This window comes from Anabrus simplex, chromosome 14 (genome assembly GCF_040414725.1).
Source record: "Anabrus simplex isolate iqAnaSimp1 chromosome 14, ASM4041472v1, whole genome shotgun sequence".
Taxonomy (NCBI): Eukaryota; Metazoa; Arthropoda; class Insecta; order Orthoptera; family Tettigoniidae; genus Anabrus; species Anabrus simplex.
In genome coordinates, this window is record NC_090278.1 from 66,268,252 (window position 1) to 66,287,334 (window position 19,083).

Here is a 19,083-nt window from a genome sequence, read left to right on the forward strand (position 1 = left end):
TAGCTATGCTCCTGATACAGAGGCCTAGGTAGTCTTTGATTTTCATGCCCTTGGTGGTCCTTTTCTTTTCTTTTTTTTTTTTTTTTTTTTTTTGCTAGTTGCTCTACATTGCATCGACACAGATAGGTCTTATAGCGATGATGGGAGAGGAAAAGGCTAGGACTGGGAAGGAAGCGGCCGTGGCCTTAATTAAGGTACAACCCCAGCATATGCCTGGTGTGAAAATGGGAAACCACGGAAAACCATCTTCAGGGCTGCCGACAGTGGGGTTCTAACCCACTATCTCCCGGATGCAAGTTCACAGCTGCACGCTCCTAACTGCACGGCTTGTCTTTCTTTGGCCGATACCTTCATTTCTCAAAGTGTCGAAACCCTTTCATTTTTTTCCTTCTGATTATTGTCAATAGAGGATAGTTGCCCAGTTATACGGGCGAGTTGGCCGTGCGCGTAGATGCGCGCGGCTGTGAGCTTGCATCCGGGAGATAGTAGGTTCGAATCCCACTGTCGGCAGCCCTGAAGATGATTTTCCGTCGTTTCCCATTTTCACACAAGGCAAATGCTGGGGCTGTACGAGGGGTGTTTGAAAAAATACCGAACTGTGGCTAGAAAAACTTTATTATGTAGCTTACATCATTTCACAGACTGTCCCCTTCAAAATAGTCCCCTGCACTATCAACAGCGTGTTGCCAACGTTTCTTCCACTTTTGGAATGCTTCCTGGAAGGCACTTTCTTTGATGGCACGAAGTTGCCTCGTCGCATTCTCCTTGATCTCTTCAATGTCTTGGAAACGATGTCCTTTCAAGGTGGTTTTCAATTTGGGGAATAAGAAAAAGTCTGCTGGAGCCAAGTCGGGAGAATAGAGCGGATGGGGCACAACAGGAATTTGGTGTTTTGCCAAATAACTGCGGACCGAGAGAGAGGCATGTGCTGGCGCATTGTCATGGTGCAACATCCAGGATTTGTTTTCCCACAGTTGAGGCCTCTTCCTGCGCACAGCATCTCTCAAATGCGTTAAAACATTCTGGTACAGATCTTTGTTCACTGTCTGGCCTCGAAGTACAAACTCGTGATGGACAATGCCTTTCCAATCAGAAAACACAATCAGCATCACCTTGATGTTTGAACGACTCATTCGTGCTTTTTTCGGTCGAGGAGAACCTTTCCCCACCCACTGTGATGATTGCCTTTTGGTTTCGACATCGTAACCGTACACCCACGTCTCATCTCCAGTGATGATGTTCTTCAGGAAGTTGTCATCAGCATCTGCGTTAGCAAGCATTTCCTGACTGATGTTGACTCGGTTCTCTTTTTGATCGTCAGTCAGCAAACGAGGGACAAATTTAGCACTGACGCGCCGCATCTGAAGTTTTTCGGTTAAAATTGCATGACATGATCCTACGCTGATGCACACCTGATCAGCAACCTCTCGGACTGTCAAACGACGATTTCCACGAACCACTTCACGAACTCTCTCGACATGGCGGTCGTCTGTTGATGTGGAAGGTCGCCCAGGCCTAGGGTCTTCAGTGACAGACGTTCTACCGTCTTTGAAACGTTTAAACCACTCGTAGCATTGTGTACGACTCATGCATTCCTCCCCGTATGCTAGCTTCAACATTTCACATGTTTCCACAAACGTTTTCCCAACTTTGAAGCAGAACTTCACGCACATGCGTTGTTCCTCAAGCTGTTTCATTATAGAATTCGACGAACATGTGACACACGCAATCACTTCAGAGGCTCTAACTCAACTGATAATGCAGGCAATGGAATGCGGAAAGCAGCGGTCTGTTGTCAGAAGTTACCATTAGGCGCCGCCACAGGTACAACTCGCTCAATGTTGCGGTTTGCGCGCAATTTACAAAGTTCGGTCTTTTTTTGAACACACTTCGTACCTTAATTAAGGCCACGGCCGCTTCCTTCCAACTCCTAGGCCTTTCCTATCCCATCGTCGCCATAAGACCTATCTGTGTCGGCACGACGTAAAGCCCCTAGCAAAAATCACCTCCATTACAAAACATAAAATAAGCCTGGGTGGTATAATCTGAAGAAAGTATGAATATTATGAGAGAGTCATTTACATGCTTATTTGCAACACTATAGTCCTAATTATTCACATATCAATGAGTTGCTTTCTCTCTCTCTCTTATCATTCCCTCAATTCTGAGGGCCGTGATCTCCGAAGAGGAGGCTACTTGTCAGTTGTCTCCACCCCCTGCGGTCTTCCACCAGACTTGCTGCACCAAAGAGATTCGACCCAGTTATATATAATGTTCGACCATCGAGTGGGAACTTGTCCATGATCTCTCTTGCCAGGAACATTCCCATGAATGATCAGTTTGCCTATGCTGTCATTCCCATGTCACATTGTGTGTCCAAAGAATTATTGTAAAACTCTGTGTTTATTTTAATAATCCCCAGCAAACATACTGCATATTTACATCACTAGGAAAAACATTTTTGTTTCATTTCTTGCATTTTCAAAACCTGCACAAAGCTTCTAATCCTCAAAATACTGAGGCAGTTTTATAATATGTTCCATCGAACTGAAACTGAAATCATGTTACACAGCTGACAAGGTTAATCATAGCAATGACTGCCTGATCATATTTAACTGAAGGGGAATATTGGAGTCAATTTAGTCATCTTTTCATTTCTTTTTTTTATTACGGTATGTCCCATGGTGTTCTTGTGCTCAAACAGTTCACTTCTCTTGGCATTTGATATTCTGTCACAACACATGCATGCACTTATAGTTCAGTTATTATGAGTTTCGACTTGACGTTTGAGCGCTGCCTTTTGGCGGAGGGTAAGTGAATTAATCAACAGCCAATCATAGGCAGCCGATCACTCCGATAGAGCGCGTTAGACTCCAGTTCCTGTTAGCGGTGTTGTCGATCTGTTGTTTACTGTAACCACGTGCTATCAGCTGTGTGTTGTATTGTGCTCAGTTCTTTTCGTGGTCTTTGTTTGTCTTTGTGCTAGGTTGTTGTTCGTTTATATTTCGTAGTGTAGAGTTTATAAATGTATTGTTTAGTATTTTTAATAGTATAGCGCATTATATTGTAGTGAATAGTGTGTAAGAGGTGATCTATTTTATATAGTAGCTTAGTTTAACATTTCGTTCGGTAGTTATATAGTAGGTTAATTTTAGGCCCGTGTGTGAATTTGATGTTCTGTCATGTCGACGCCTACGTTTAAGGATGAAGCCCCCAAGAGAAGATAGCTCTTCGGACGAGGTACTCCACTAAGTAGCCGGGCCCGGGAAATTGTTTGTAATGTTAGGGAGTCATTCTTGACAAAGCACCAACAATGGCGGCTAGAAAGAATGAGTTGATTAAGTGGTTGAAGGAGCACAATATTTCGGTTCGCGATGACATGGGGAAGGGGGATCTTTTGAAACAAAACAAGCCCCAGTACCCAGTTTATGTAGTGGATAGCCAGAAGGAACAGTCATAAAGTAGTTCAGATGATTATGTTGAAGACTGTATTATCTCTTTAGGGTCAAGCGAGAATGAAACCTCAACAGACGATGACAATGCCGATAGTGACTGAGTAATGAGTGGTATATTCGCTTTGTAGGATTATTTCCTTCGTTACGGGAAACTGAATCTAACAGCAACGCGAAATCTCCTACATGGTGAGTAGAAATTTAATTTAATTTCCTCACGGCATTGACATATTTTTATCTTGTAGCCTTATTCTAAATGTGTTGTGCATTATTGATCTTACGTGAATCATGTATGTTGCTACAAAGAATAACCCACTATGGACTTATATTCCAGTATTTACATTTCTGTTCGTGTTGTGTATCTTAAATCAGCTGTTTGTATTCGTGGCAATTTGGCACCACCGGCTGACTTTCGGCTAACTGTCAAGTCGAAACTCATAAAAACGGAACTATAGCTTTATTTATCATTTATCTGAAAATGCTTCATTTCTGCACGATGTTTCAGTTTTATAAAAGTTCTCCTGTATTTTCACGAACCTTTTGATGTGCAGATGGGCCTTACAGTTTTCCATATGACAGGATTCTAAATTAAATTGAAAGAAATACGCTTTTACCACTCGCCAGAATGAACTGCGACACATACACCAACAGGCTACTAGCAGCCAAGCTAGTGGCAGGAGGATGTTTGCTAACAGCGAAGCGGTGAAGCGCAGAGTCAGCGCCACTGATAGAACTTGGGGATTCACACACTAGCAAGTATGACACGTGATAGCTTTCCCACATACAATCCAGTAATATTTAGTGGAACATAATGAAAAATAGGAGAATTACAATGTTTTCCACATCCCATAATTTCCCCATATTACGCATTAGATAGTATCAGTATTGCCAACCTCCAAAAATGCAGAAACCACAGCGAGATAAAATGTTGAAATGAAATGCCATTTTTGTTGATTGCAATTTTTAACCATGGTTGTACTTTTCGTGCATTCATTTGCGTTACTTTCACTGTAAGCCTACCGCTATACAAATAAATTAACAAAATTGCCAGCAGAAATCAGCAACTGTACTAAACCCGGTGAATTCTGGCGACACTTGCTAAAATTAAATATACAGTTCTGATGAGATTCCCTTTAAAGATCTCTCAATTTGCTCTCTCTGCCATATGTTTACCACACTCCAGTGTCAACTGTGAGAGTCTGTTCAATCTAATTAAAGTGAAATACTGAAATAAACCTATAACGTCGACAATTATGTAAAATATGCTGATCCACATGCAACCGTTCCGTACCAACTCAGAAAGATTAAGAGATAATTTTTAAATAACTTCCAGAAACCAATTTTTTTTTATGGCTATGTATTAGATAGTATCACTATTGCCAATCTCTGAAGATGTGAAAAACGTACGTGAGATAAAATGTTGAAGTGAAATGTATTTTGAACCTTCTGAGATCCACTACGAGAAATACATGGTGTTTTAGGAAAGTTATGACACAATGACATCATATGTGTTCTATTTATTGATAAATCACCGTTAGTTTAAATTTTTGTTTTTTACTTTTCTGAAAGTACCATATATAGTTTTTTTTTTTTTTTTTTTTTTTTTTTACACACTGGATCTCAACATCCACTACACTGAATGGCACATTTGTTTTACTAAGTTGAGCCTTATTTTCACTAACTCTACTTAGGCCTACAGTAGCTGTTCTATCTTCAGTACACATTATGTTTTTATTATAAAGTACACAAGAAACAAAACTTTATTCAGAGTTTTGAAAAGAATTATAAAGTAAAACTAAAATATTTAAATTAATGATGTCAATATCAATCAAATATCACCTAATATTTTTGGTATTGCTCTAGAGGTTCATTCAGTATTTGGGACTTAACCGCTCCATCTTTAGTCACATTTGATGGTATGCCTTTAAACAATTTCTGCTTGATACGAGGCACAAATGAACATTGCATTCACTACAGAATACTCGAGCTCCCACACTCTTGCAACCTTGCATGTGGCAGCGGTGATTTTTGCAGTCTATCACAATTTCATTGTGACATGCTTGGATGTGGACTTGGGAACTTTTTCCTTTTGGCTAGAACAGTTTCCCCATCTTCATCTTCTTCTTCTGCATCATCTCTCTCTTTCCTCCTTTCCATGACATCTGAGTGCAGCAAGCTTGAATTGCAAATAACGGAGTGTTTCACTGCATTTTCTTTTCAGTGCAGCACTATTTCTATGATCTAACCAATCTGTATATAAAAAATGATGGATCCACATGCAAAATATGTTGAACTCAATAACAAAAAGTTTGAGCATAATCAATCAAGTGAAAAATCATTTTAATGGTCCATTTTCTTGTTTTAGCATTTTGCCGATACATGGCAATATCATCAACATCATCATTTCCCTTTATCCAGCTGTAGTCGGGTAGGGGCAAATATGGTTCCTCTCCACTTTCTTCGGTCTTTCCACCACTCCTCCTCCAACACTGTGTCCCAGTCCAGGTTTCTTTCTATAATGCTGTGTTGGATGGTATCCTTCCATCTCAATCGTGGTCGTCCACGGCCTCTTCTTCCTTGGATTTGGCAATTCTGTTAAAAAGGATCCACCCCTCCTATGTTTTCATTATATGATTTTACAATAAATGGTCATAGTACATATATGTACCACTTTTACTGCGGTGACCATCTCTTGCAGGGTTCTGTCGGCTTCTACGCTTGAAGCCAACGTTACAGGTTTGTTATCAAACCATTTTACTATTCAGATTTGTCCATCACCTCTCACACATTGATGAATCTCACCACGACCTTCACGCTTCATCTCTGCATCACTTTGCAATCTACAGTCTGATGGGATTCTACCTGCTTGTATGGTTCCAGTTCCCTGACAGAGTCTGTCAGTGTGAACAGTCCAACAAAGGAATGGATGTGAAGTACTGATCCATGTAGACAATGGAGCTTGGTGAAAGGGAGGTAGAAAGGCACATTACAACCTTGCCACCAGTATTGAGGTATCCATGGCCTTCGATCACGCTATCACCCTTCGTTTCATACGCAATGAAATAGAGAGGTAGGCCATCTGGTGACGTACATACAAAGTTTTTTACACCACACGGGTTTGGCTTCCCTCGAATGTATTGTCTCATACAAGTTTGCCCCCAAAATGGGGCAATTTGTTCATCCACTGAAACTTTTGTGACCTAGGACACTCTCTAACAAAGGGCGAATTTTCCAAAATGTATTCCGCTTTTGATCTTCGTCTGCGACGTCACTGTCAACAACTAGTTTCAGATTGTGCCCCAAATTAAAGAAATGTTTCCTTGACATAGCATTGGCAATTTTTGGCACACTAGTCCCCAAGCCCAGTACATCTTCACTGCAGGATAACCCAAATATGACATAGAGACATGCTGAAAACTTGCCATATTTCTTGAGCACAAGTATTCAAGAATTTTCCAGTTTGCAACAATGACATCTGGTTGGTGCAATCGGCCAAAACTTCAAACATAGTTTCTGTAACATAATTTATTAAATAATTCTCAAGTTCTAATTCCATTCCCTCCCAAAACTCTTCCTCAAATGAAGGAGCCGGTAGTAGGGGCTCGAAGTCATCAATATGATACCATGGATTATTATTTTCTGTCAGTTATGTGCACAGAACCTCCTTGGCTTCTTCCAAACCTTTGGCCTTGTCAGACGAATACCCTGCTTGTGGAGCAAATGTTGGGTCACCATCTTCATCATTGGAGCAGCCATCCACTTTGGATACATGCCCATCAAAATCTACTACTTGCTCTAGTTGCTCTTCTATTTCTTCTTTTGATACTAAAAAAAATATATAATTACAATTATTAGCAAGTACTTGCTAGAGCACAGTTGAAATAAACACAAAAGTGTACGGTTTACTAACAGCCTAGGAAGAAATTTCTTTACAGCCTAGAGATTAAGAGTTTAGTATAATACACATAAGAAAGGAACAGTCAAAAATACACAGGAAAATGAAATTAATTGTTGGTAGCAATACTATAACAACTTCACAAGAATATCAATGAACATGAAACGCTACAATGAGTAAATTGTTTCAAACGTATAGGGGTAAAAAGAGGGTACTTCCATCCTCATCCAAGACAGCGAGCTCGAACAACGATCTATTCCTTGCTTTGAATGCGAAGGAGAACCGTTAGCATGGCATGATGATGTTGACGGATATCTGAAGGAGAGATTTTGAACTGTTGCGACTGTGTAGCCAGCAACATGTTGCATCCGTATGAGTTTGAAATGAAGACGTTTTATGTGTAGTAAAATACAACACACTGCATCTCAGGAGGATAAAATGAAGTAATATTTAGTGGAACAAAAACAAACAAACAAACAAACAAACAAACAAACAAAAAAAGGCATTTACAATGTTTTTCATTTCCCATCGTTTTCCCTCATTTCTAATGCCATTAGCCATCTCTGCAATTTTTTGTGATTGCACATTGAAGTCCACAAGTTCGAGCATAAAACTGCAAGTAGCAGAAGTTGATAACGTCACTTTGGATGATGAAACTGACAGCTGTATACTTCTGATGATTGGCAAATTGGTGAATTTTTATTTTTTGCTATTTAGTAAATTATTATTTAGCGCTCATTTATAAGTAAAATGTAGCAAAATAATGTGTGAAGTGAATGAAAATTATCTTATGAATAAAAATTAAAGCGATTAGATAACAAAGTAAATCGTACGGTCCTCCGTGCGAAAATACGGTTCATTTTTACCTCATGAACGGTTTTCGCATCTTCAGAGGTTGGCAATACTGACACTATCTAATAGTAGCGTACATATAAAAAATTGGTTTCTGGAAATTATTTAAAAACGCAATACTGCTGGAATGTTAATACATTTACCCGTTTTAAAAGTCATATACCGAGCGAGTTGGCCGCGCGGTTAGGTTCGCGCAGTTGTGAGCTTGCAATCGGGAGATAGTGAGCTCGAACCTCACTGTCGGCAACCCTGAAGATGGTTTTCCGTGGATTCCCATTTTCACACCAGGCAAATACTGGGGCTGTAACTTAATTAAGGCCATGACCACTTCCAACTCCTAGACTTTTCTCATCCCTTCGTCGTCATAAGACCCAACTGTGTCGGTGCGATGCAAAGCAAATTTAAAAACAAGCCACATGTTTTAATATGGAAAGTACCTACGATATGAACAGTTTTGTTGAAAATTCCTCACGCAAAACTCATTCACTGGTGTCAACAAATACAGTAGAGATGTCAACACACAGTGCACTTCCGTCTTGGACTCTTGAGAGAAGCATTACCACCAACGAGCTAGAAAGAGGACTCTCTCGTTGATTACCACAAGCTGACGACAAGCAGTGTTCCACGACGGCTGCACGACGACGTGGTTAAGCATGAGTCACGCCGGAGTCACGCCGCTTCCCTTCACAGCAAAGTCCTCTTCATTAAACAAACTGTTTGACGGTATAACCAAAGAGGTTCTAACACTTACAGGAAATACAAAGAGTAGAGTAGGCTTTGGATTCACAGCGACTATAACCAAACTCATTCCATGTTAAGAAAACAGTAATGCTCTTACGACAACAAGGTTGCCATATCGAACGGCACTACTCAACAGCATCACGGGAAACCCGTGTCATTTATATTTGTGAAACTGGTGAACTCGGAACTTAAGTTCAAAATAAAAGAAGGAAGAAAGGAAAAGTGAGCTGCAAATTATTATTTTGAAATCTAGGGTACGAGGGAGGGAGGGCTTATTTCGGTTTTTACAGCAAAATGGATAAACTCAAAATCTCAGTCCTGAAGTTCAAGGCAAACTGGAAGAAAATAAACAGATAATGTTTATAGATTCGGGGTGGGGGATGCATTTAATAAATTTGCCCAAGCAACGCCGGGTAGTAGGTACTGTGTCATCATATCGCCCCACGAAAATAATGGCAACAATTAAATGCGCTTAAGAAACAAAAGCTAAATAACAAAAGGAAGCACAGACTAACATCATAGCGAATTTCAGTACAAGCAAATACAGGTACAAGTCATGCCGTGATGTATCGCTGCACACCACAGCATCAAAATCTTCAGTAACAACTGCTGTACAGTACAAGAATATTAGAACACACACATAAATAAATAAATAAATAAATAAATAAATAAATAAATTACTTCTCTGATTCACAGCTCCCACTACCCTCACATTTTTTTTTTTTTTTCGGCACTGACAGCCGGAAAATGCTAGCTTCCTACTACAATAGCACGGCAGCCGCGTATCGTTTATACAACGGCTTTTATCGGGCAAGTATAAAACGTCCCGTACACTTCTCTTCCCGACAATCGTGTAGGGTAGGGCCTACCCGTCATGGTTACCCGACAGACGCCCACAGTACCCTATCCGGGTAGGGAATGAAAGCTTTTAATCCCTCTCCTATGAAATATTTAATTAATAAATGTACAAAATAGATGGATTGTGTATTATACCGGTAGTATCAGCGTAATGCCGTTAGCTTTTTTACTAAGAGCTTGCAATACCACCAAAATAGATGAGTTGTACAGCTAATTTGCATAGTTAAATATTAACTAAGTTAAATTTATTGGTTACATTTGAATAATTAAGACTGAAACGAGATATGACGAACGTTTCGCCGTATCCACTATTGACGACTGTGGTCAGCCTCGTGTCGGTAGATTTACTGACACATAAAAGAAATGCGGGACAAAATTCTGGCGTCTCCGCGTCTTCTAAAACAATAACAATGTAGTCCATGGGACGTAAAATAAATATTATAATATTCCTTATCAAGTGAACCCCGTTCTACTCCTCAGTCCACCGGGCGAGTTGGCCGTGCGCGTAGAGGCGCGCGGCTGTGAGCTTGCATCCGGGAGATAGTAGGTTCGAATCCCACTATCGGCAGCCCTGAAAATGGTTTTCCGTGGTTTCCCATTTTCGCACCAGGCAAATGCTGGGGCTGTACCTTAATTAAGGCCACGGCCGCTTCCTTCCAACTCCTAGGCCTTTCCTATCCCATCGTCGCCATAAGACCTATCTGTGTCGGTGCGACGTAAAGCCCCTAGCAAAAAAAAAAAAAAAACTCCTCAGTCCAGAATTAAAACCCTTGAACTGGCCTGAAAACGAACCCAGTAGACAGGCACGTTGGGTGGTGTACACCACAAACAATTTTCGAGCAGCGTTAGTCAACTTTTTCTCGCTACTGGCGCCAAACGTCTTGGTTGTTGCCTACGTTATAATACAAGGCCTGGAAATAGAGCCCGTAAAACGCTATGGAAGTGGTTACACTGAAGTTCAATGCTGGGCCGCTAGGATCGCTATCTTGCCCCTTTAAACGTGTTCATTAACTGAGTTGGTTGTGAATGTATTATGTATTTGTCTGATGTTAAGCATTCGCAGTTCCAGTCATGGTTTATTCACGAGAAATTAAAGGTAGTGGAATTTCGTTTCACAATTTCCAGTGAATGTTCAATGTTCGAAACATTATACAGAGGAAGTACTACGCATGAGATACGAATTCAAGCTGATCGAAGTAGGCCTCTGTTCCTAAGTTTTGATCCGAGTTACGTCATAAGAATCGGGCGATCCCAAAATTTGTCACTTGACCTTTTTTAAACTATGCTACCGTGACCGGCAATCATTTGAGAGGCATCTTCAAACTCAGAAATCTTAAATTAGGAAACCAACGAGGAAAATAATTTGCCCAACAAATTTCACGAAAATGAATGTAGCAAGAGCTAAATATATTGTATTTTCCCCTGAAACTATCTCTGGTTTGAAAAGTATGGAGGTGGTTTTGTCCCGAGAGCATAAAATACAGTTTAAAATAAGCCATCTGTTTTACGGAGCATTTTATTAAATTGTTCAATGCGCATAACGTCAACACCACCTCACATGGGACATATTCAGGAACGAGAACAAACGAGCATCTTTTAACCGGGCGAGTTGGTCGTACGGTTAGGGGCGCGCGGCTGTGAGCTTGCATCCGGGAGATAATGGGTTCGAATCCCACTGTCGGCAGCCCTGAAGATGGTTTTCCGTGCTTTCCCATTTTGACGCCAGGCAAATGCTGGGGCTGTACCTTAATTAAGGCCACGGCCGCTTCCTTCCAACTCCTAGGCCTTTCCTATCCCATCGTCGCCATAATACCTATCTGTGTCGGTGCGATGCAAAGCCACTAGCAAAAAAAAAAATCTTTTAGTAATGAAGATGAACTCCTCAGTCGGTTAATTAATGATTTCCTGTCATATTATTAAGAAACTTAAAATGCATTCAGAGAAAGTAAAAAAGAATCATGAGAGAAATGTATCAGACATAGATCTTGACTACCCAGGCCACTGTGGCCTGCGTAAAATACCTCATAAGTATACATTTGCATTATGCATTGACGAGGAACCTAACGAGCTATGACATCGAGCTCTTCTTCAGCTACCTAAGACGCCAAGCGGAATACAATGACATTATGGTTCGTGTGGCAAAAGAAAAAACAGACTGTAAAAGCTGTTTAGAACATATCTGTTCTCCAGCTATTCAAAGTCCAACATTGTGTCTTATTCGTTTTCAAGATCGAGGAGCCCTCAGATACCGAAAATCATCGTCTGTGGCACTTCTGCAGTGAACGACGGAATTTGTCACTTCCGCTACGCAGTACTTGTCCCGAAGAGAGTTACTAAAAGGTGTGCGTTTATTTTTTCGAAAGACATGTTCAACAGTGAAATTAAGTGTGGAAAGTGTAAAGGCGACAAACCACCTCTTTTTCTACTATGAAAATTTTTGAGACCTCTGTTAGACAACATTGCTTTGAGCCACTCAAGTAGAAGAGAGAAAGTTTTGAAACTTGATAAGAAGCTCCTCAGAAGGAAAGTTTTGAAACTTCAATGACATATCCAAGCCAATGCAGTACCGCTCTATAAATAAAGTACTGTCAATACTCGCAAAAACATTCAGTTTTTTATTTAGGATAGGCTATACTTTACTTATTGACATATACGGCCATGCGAATACAAGGGGGCAACACCGCGATCCTAGCGGCTAAATGGTGAACTAGGAAGCAACCCGTTTCCACGAGTGCATTTCAAGGCCTTGTATTGTAGCGTAGGCAACGGTCTTGGTACAGGCATGTTAACCATGTGATGTGTGACGTCATAAATGTGACTGGCATACCATTCTCTTAGCTACACATCAAAAATATGATCTATTTCTTATTGCGAAGAAATTTTACAATTTGCTATACGTCGTACCGACGAAGGGATAGGAAAGGGCATGGGCTGGAAAGGAAGCCGAAGTGGCTTTAAGTAAGGTACAGTCCCAGTATTTGCCTGATGTGAAAATGGGAAACTACGGAGAACCATCTTATGGGCTGCCGGCAGTGGGGTTCGAATCCACTATTTCCCAAATGCAAGCTCACAGGTGCGCGATCCTAACCGCACCCACAACTCGCTCGGTGCCGAAGAAATTGAGAAAATTCATAAGTGTCGCATTGGGTCACGGTAGAATTCACCCTTTCGGTTAAAATATATTTTGTGGAACCCGAATTAGCGGTGGTCCGCTTCTTTAGCGAACCCACGAGGCGACGAAATTGAGACGCACGAAGCCTAGATGGCGTCAAATAAAAATTCCTGCAATCGGTTATTATTATTATCATTATTATTATTATTATTATTATTATTATTATTATTATACTCCTTTCCCCACACCAGTGCCACCGGATTCTGTGAGATCTCCGAAGTTATGCAACACTGGTCGTGGTCAAGATTTGGATGGGTTGCCACGTGCTGTTGGTGGGGGGTAAGGGAATGGAGGAGCGGAAAAGAACTGGCCACCCTACCGTACGTAAACTCCGGCTTAGCCACACCTCTGCGGAGGTTCGGACCTGCCTTCGGGCAGAATACACCCTTACCCACACCAGTGGGGTCGCAGGTGCACGCATACGTGGACTTGGCCATATTTTACGGCCAGATGCACTTCCTGACGCCAACCCTATCTGCAGTGATTTAATTTCGTGCAGCCGTTGTAAGGCAGACTCTCCGATGAGGGTGCGCGGCATCTGTCATGTGTAGGTAACTGCGTGTTATTGTGGTGGAGGATAATGTTATGTCTAGTGTGTGAGTTGCAGGGATGTTGGGGCCAATGGAATTAACCAATGAAGGTTAAAATCCCCGACCCCACCGGGAATCGAACCTGGGACCATTTGAACCGAAGGCCGTGTCCTCATTCCGAGGTGGTGCAGCTCTTTTCAGGCACATCTCCGTTCCAGCCCTCCTGCCATTCTTAAATTTCTGGCAGTACCGAGAATCGAACCCCGATCCCCGAGGACAGCAACTAATAGTGCTAACCGTTACGCTACGGAGGCGGACACACCCACCACCCCAGTACCAGGGTTTGAGGGATATAGCAGACGAAGTGAAGGGGGAGGGAGATGGGCGTATGTACATCAAAACTAAAAAATAAGCACTAAAAAATGGTAAGTTTTTAATGCTCTCTGAGCGAATTTCGACAGAGAGGTAAAAGTTGAAAGTTTACCAACTTAAGTGCGGTAAGTTAATAGGCCTAATAGTTTTTTGAAATTTTGATTCAGTGGTATACAATAAAACTTTCACCAAAGTAAGAATATTACACACGTATTGCAATTAAATAGAAGTACGGCGTGGTTATACAATTAAAAATAATTTAGTATTTGACTACACGTCCGCCTCTGTGGTGTAGTGGTTAGCGTGATTACTGTATATACCCCTGTTACTCTTCCGCACAGCACATTCAAAGCCTCCATTAGTTGCTATGGCGCTGTACAAATCGGTTAGCCGGGACGAACGACATTTTGAAATGGCGTATGGCTTTTAGTGCCGGGAGTGACCGAGGACAAGTTCGGCTCGCCACATGCAGGTCTTTTGATGTGACACCCGTAGGCGACCTGTGCGTCGTGATGAGGATGAAATGATGATGAAGACGACGCATTCCCAGTGGGAATCGAACCCGGGACCCCTGTGACCAAAGGCCAGCACGCTCACCATTTAGCCATGAAGCCGGACTGAATTTCTGTTAATAAACACAGAAAATAAAGGAAAGAATTAGCTGATAAGACAACAGGGTTTGTTAACAAATGTTTTTTTAAATAATTCATAAACTCCTAGTTTCAGCCGGCCTGAAACGGAATAAAACTGTAAAGTTTCCTCAAAAAGTGGGGCCCCCCTCGCCCCCCCCCCTGCCACTAATACCGATGGCCTCAACGTTGATCATTCAGCTCAGGAGTCGGGCGATTATTATTATTCTTTCTTTCTGAATCCGTTTACCCTCCAGGATTGGCTTTTCCCTCGGACTCAGCGAGGGATCCCACCTCTCCCGCCTCAAGCGTGAGACTTTGGGTAGGGGGATACAACTGGGGAGGAGGACTAATATCTCACCCAGGCAGCCTCACCTGCTATGCTATCCCTCTTGTGGGGAGATGGGAAGATTGGAAGGGACAGATAAAGAGGGAAGGAAGCAAGCGGTCTTGGCCTTACGTTAGGAGAAGTGGGAAACCACGGAAAATCATTCGAGGATGGCTCAGTTGACATCCCGAGGCTGAGTAGACCCCGCTCCACTTTTCAAATTTCGTGGCAGAGCCGGGAATCCAAGGGTGGCAGCTAATCACACTCGCCACTACACCACCGAGGCGTACCGGTACTATTATTATTATTATTACACTTCCAAAATGAAGCAGAGTTAAAGAGCTACTGACCTAATAAACACTTAATTTTTTGTTTGCTTGCCAAAACAAAAACTTCGAGTTGAATTGTCGTCTAGTCCTTCAGTGTTCACCACAATAACAAAAAACAATTTCATAATTAAATTGCCGTTCTTATTTTCTGTCAGAAAGCTGTATTTAAGTTAAATTTAACAACCTGTTCTACACGCTGCAGACATTTCAACAACCGGCTCGAATTGGCTGAACGACACCACTGCTTCAGTCTGTAAAGGGAGAAAAACAATCCCAAAACAAATTTACTTACCAGTGTGTTCTTCAACTCTGAACTGGATACGACTTGCTTCTTTCTGGTCTTTCCCAACTTGTCTTGTCTTGTCTTGTCTTGATAATTTGATGGGCTTCGCTTTCCCAACTAACAAGAATGTACTTCCCCTGAGGTCTTGACGATTACGACAACTCTGTATGTTACACCTTTAATAAATTCAGGAAACTTAGCTTAGCCTACACTACACAAAGCAGAGACGGAAATCACGTGTCAGAATCCAAGGGCAATCGATCAGTTTTTTTCTCTCTTTTCACTCATTACTGTACTTGTTTATTCGAAAAAGTTTATAAAATGAACACCAATACATTGAGTTTTCTTATTTCTGTAAAATGTAACATTTTCAATACTCAATTTCACATGTTTAGTACTTGCTGCTAACAGTGCACTTTATCACGTGGCTCTCGCTCATTTATGAGTCTGCATGTCGTTATATGATAGTCCGCTAGATGGAACTGTTGTTAAAAAGTTCAACTTTGTTCTGTGCCTCAGCAGTTGTTGATAGATGGCACTGTATTCTGTTAGCTAAGACCAAAGATTGTAGAATAGAAGATTCTCTCCTGTTTTCTGCGCTTCCGGCAACCGGCAGTGTTGCCCAGCCCAGCGAATTAGAGGGCGTGGGTCGTGTTAGCATTTTTACAAAAGAAAATACCGGTACGCAGAAACGGACAATAAACAAGTGAATGGGTTGGCTCTTTTGAACATTCGCAGAGATACGTTCTATCATTTTGTAACTATAACCCCACCCATCGGTCGATCCAGGATACGGTACGCTACAGGCATTGCCATTATGTGTTATATTATTTAGCATAGATGGTACATAAAGTGGTTATTATTAGTGTCCGCCACTACCCGGAAGCTCGGATTCGATTCCCGGCTCTGCCACGAAATTCGAAAAGTTGTACGAGGGCTGGAACGTAGGTCAACTGAGTAGAGGGGTTTCGATTCCCATCTCAACCATCCTCGAAGCTCGAAGTAGTTTTCCGTGTTTTCCCACTTCTCGTCCAGGCAAATGACGGTATCCGGGATTTTGCCTAACTTAAGGCCATGGCCACTTCCTTCGTTATCCTTGTCTATCCCTTCCAATCTTCCCAGAAGGCCCCTGTCAGAGAGGATAGAATAGAGCGGTAAAGGTGGGATCTCTCGGTGAGTTCGAGGGAAAAACCATCCCTGGAGGGTAAACAGATTAAGAAAGAAAAGTTATTATTAGTGCTGGGCAAAGCAGTTGATTCTACACAACGGTTATCGTCGTCTTATAAAACGGTTTCTGTTACCATATAGGTAAAAATGAGGAGAAGCAAAACTGCCGTGGACATCAGCAACCTAGAACTTTAGAAGTCATATATAAGTTACTTGGGTTCTGTTCTGACACTAAACATTGTTTAAATTTTAAAAGTGGTTTAGATGAATTTAAAATTAAAATGTGATTGAAACACGTTTTATTTTGTAGGTATTGCATGCGCACACATTGTACAAACATTTTTATGGGTAGGTAGTAATAATAATTAATTCTAATAATAGCAATGGCATGTGGCTTCCGAAAAGATCTGGTGCAGGATTTTCAAGTTGACTCCTTATAGGCGCCCTGCATTTCTGTGAGGAATTCTAATATGAAGGCAGCACACACACGCCCAGCGCCAGTAGCGGCGATTGGGAATTAAAAGTGCGGGGGCAAAAGAATGTACACAACAAACAGTAACGGGTTTGTGGGATATAGCGGTCGTGAGGAGGGGGGGGGGAGAGGAGGTTATATATCTAAAAGAAACCAGCTACAAAATGGTAACTTATTTGACGCTCTGTGAGTGAATTTTGACAGAGAGGTAAAGGCAAATACAGTAGAGACAATACGCGACACTTCCAAATTTAGCCTTGTTAAAATGGGAGACAAGTCGCAAGTGGCGCTCCTAGTAGCTTGACCTGAAAATTCGCGCTAAATTCAAATGTCAATGGAAATGTATATACGGGAATGGATAAATAAATTACGTCTAGAAAGAAAGTGTTACTAAAATATTAGCTTCAAAGTTGCTAAAGCAATTCTGGATAAATGAATGAAGAATTATTTAACAGGTTATTATTTAAAGACTGAAATTAGACATATAATCAAGATGTGAAATGGATTACTGAGAAAGGGCTTGATCTTTCATTTATGCATTACTTTTTTAGCTTTAGAATTTTTGCCTGAACGTTCACAACTAGATTTTCTTTTTTCTCATTTAAAAGCATCATATTAAAACACTTGTCAACAAAAATATCGGCACCTTCCTTACACACATGATTCAATGAATTTACATTTAAGAGCTGGACAATTTTCTTTTTAACTTGAAGCCTACTAACAGAAAGAAAATCTATAAATTTAGCTTCAAAACCATTCAAACTTTCCCCATAAGAAATACTTACCATAATGCCATTACATTAGGGTAAAGCAAATTTGCATCATCATATTGTTTCAACAAAGTAAGTACATTTCTCAAATCACCCATATTTTCTTCAGTGGTTGACAACGCATTACGGCATTCCAAATCGGGTAACTTGGAACACAACCAGTCACACTCATATGCATATGTATTTTCCTTAATTAAATCAAACCCACAGATCACACCTACAACACATCGGTATTTAAGGTTAACTGCTACACTATACAATAAAATATGTGTATTATATTTTAAGCCAGTTAAAATATGGGTCAAGCAGGTCAGAAGATTATGAAGAACTATAAAATTCTCTTTGTCACTGGAAGAATATATATGCAAACACAATATTACTTACATTTTCTTGTCATGAGGGAAACGGAAGAAAGACCGCGCATTCTTCTCTACTTCATAGTTACTGCAGCCAAACACAGCACATACCTTTCCCCTCATGTTGAGAGGAGATATCAAAGAATGACACGCCACTATTTAATTATGTCAACTCACTGAAAACGCATAAATAACACCAAAAACTACACACAAAAATACACGTGCTCTTATGACAGAATCAGTAGTTCTCAGGTCAATCCGCTAGAGAGAGCTCTAATAGCTGTCCCTCGATATCTCGCTGAGTGTCGCGTATTGTCTCTACTGTATTTGGTAAAGGTTGACAGTTCACCAACTTAAGTGCGGTAATAATAGCTTTTTGAGGTTTTGATTCAATGCTATACAATAAAACTCATCAAAGGAACAATATCACACATTTATTACAATTGAAAAGAAGTATGGCGAGATTATACAATTAAAATCATTTAACATTTGACTAAGAAACTAACAGACACTAAAGAGAGTGCCAGACCGACGCATATGCGCGGCAAGCGGGAGAATCATACCTCCAAGTCCCTGACCTTGAAAAAAAAAAAAGCCCTGCTACCCTTCATCACAATACATACAAAGTCTGCACTACTTGCTGTGGCGCTATGCAAATCAGTTAGCCGGACGAATGACATTTTGTGTGTTTTTGCGCTAATATTTTTTAAATAATAATTACAGAAAATAAATGACACAATTAACTGATAATACAACATGGCTTGTACAAGTTGCTTTTTAAAAAAAATAATTCCTGTAATTCCTAGTTTCATCTGGCTAAAAAGTAATATTTTCTCCAGCAGTAGCGGGGATAACATTTTTATTCCATTTTAGCCGG

The 19,083-nt window shown here is 40.9% G+C and overlaps 1 protein-coding gene across 2 annotated transcripts in view; it reads right to left on the reverse strand.

The window, feature by feature from the left end:
- LOC136885443 (uncharacterized) overlaps positions 1–15,857 on the reverse strand; it is a 79,712-nt gene extending 63,855 nt beyond the window's left edge. For both annotated transcript variants that reach the window (XM_067158002.2, XM_067158003.2), the window contains exon 1: positions 15,451–15,857. The gene's annotated coding sequence lies outside the window, so the exon portion shown is untranslated. The remainder of the gene's footprint in view (positions 1–15,450) is intronic.
- Between the last annotated feature and the right edge of the window lie 3,226 nt (positions 15,858–19,083).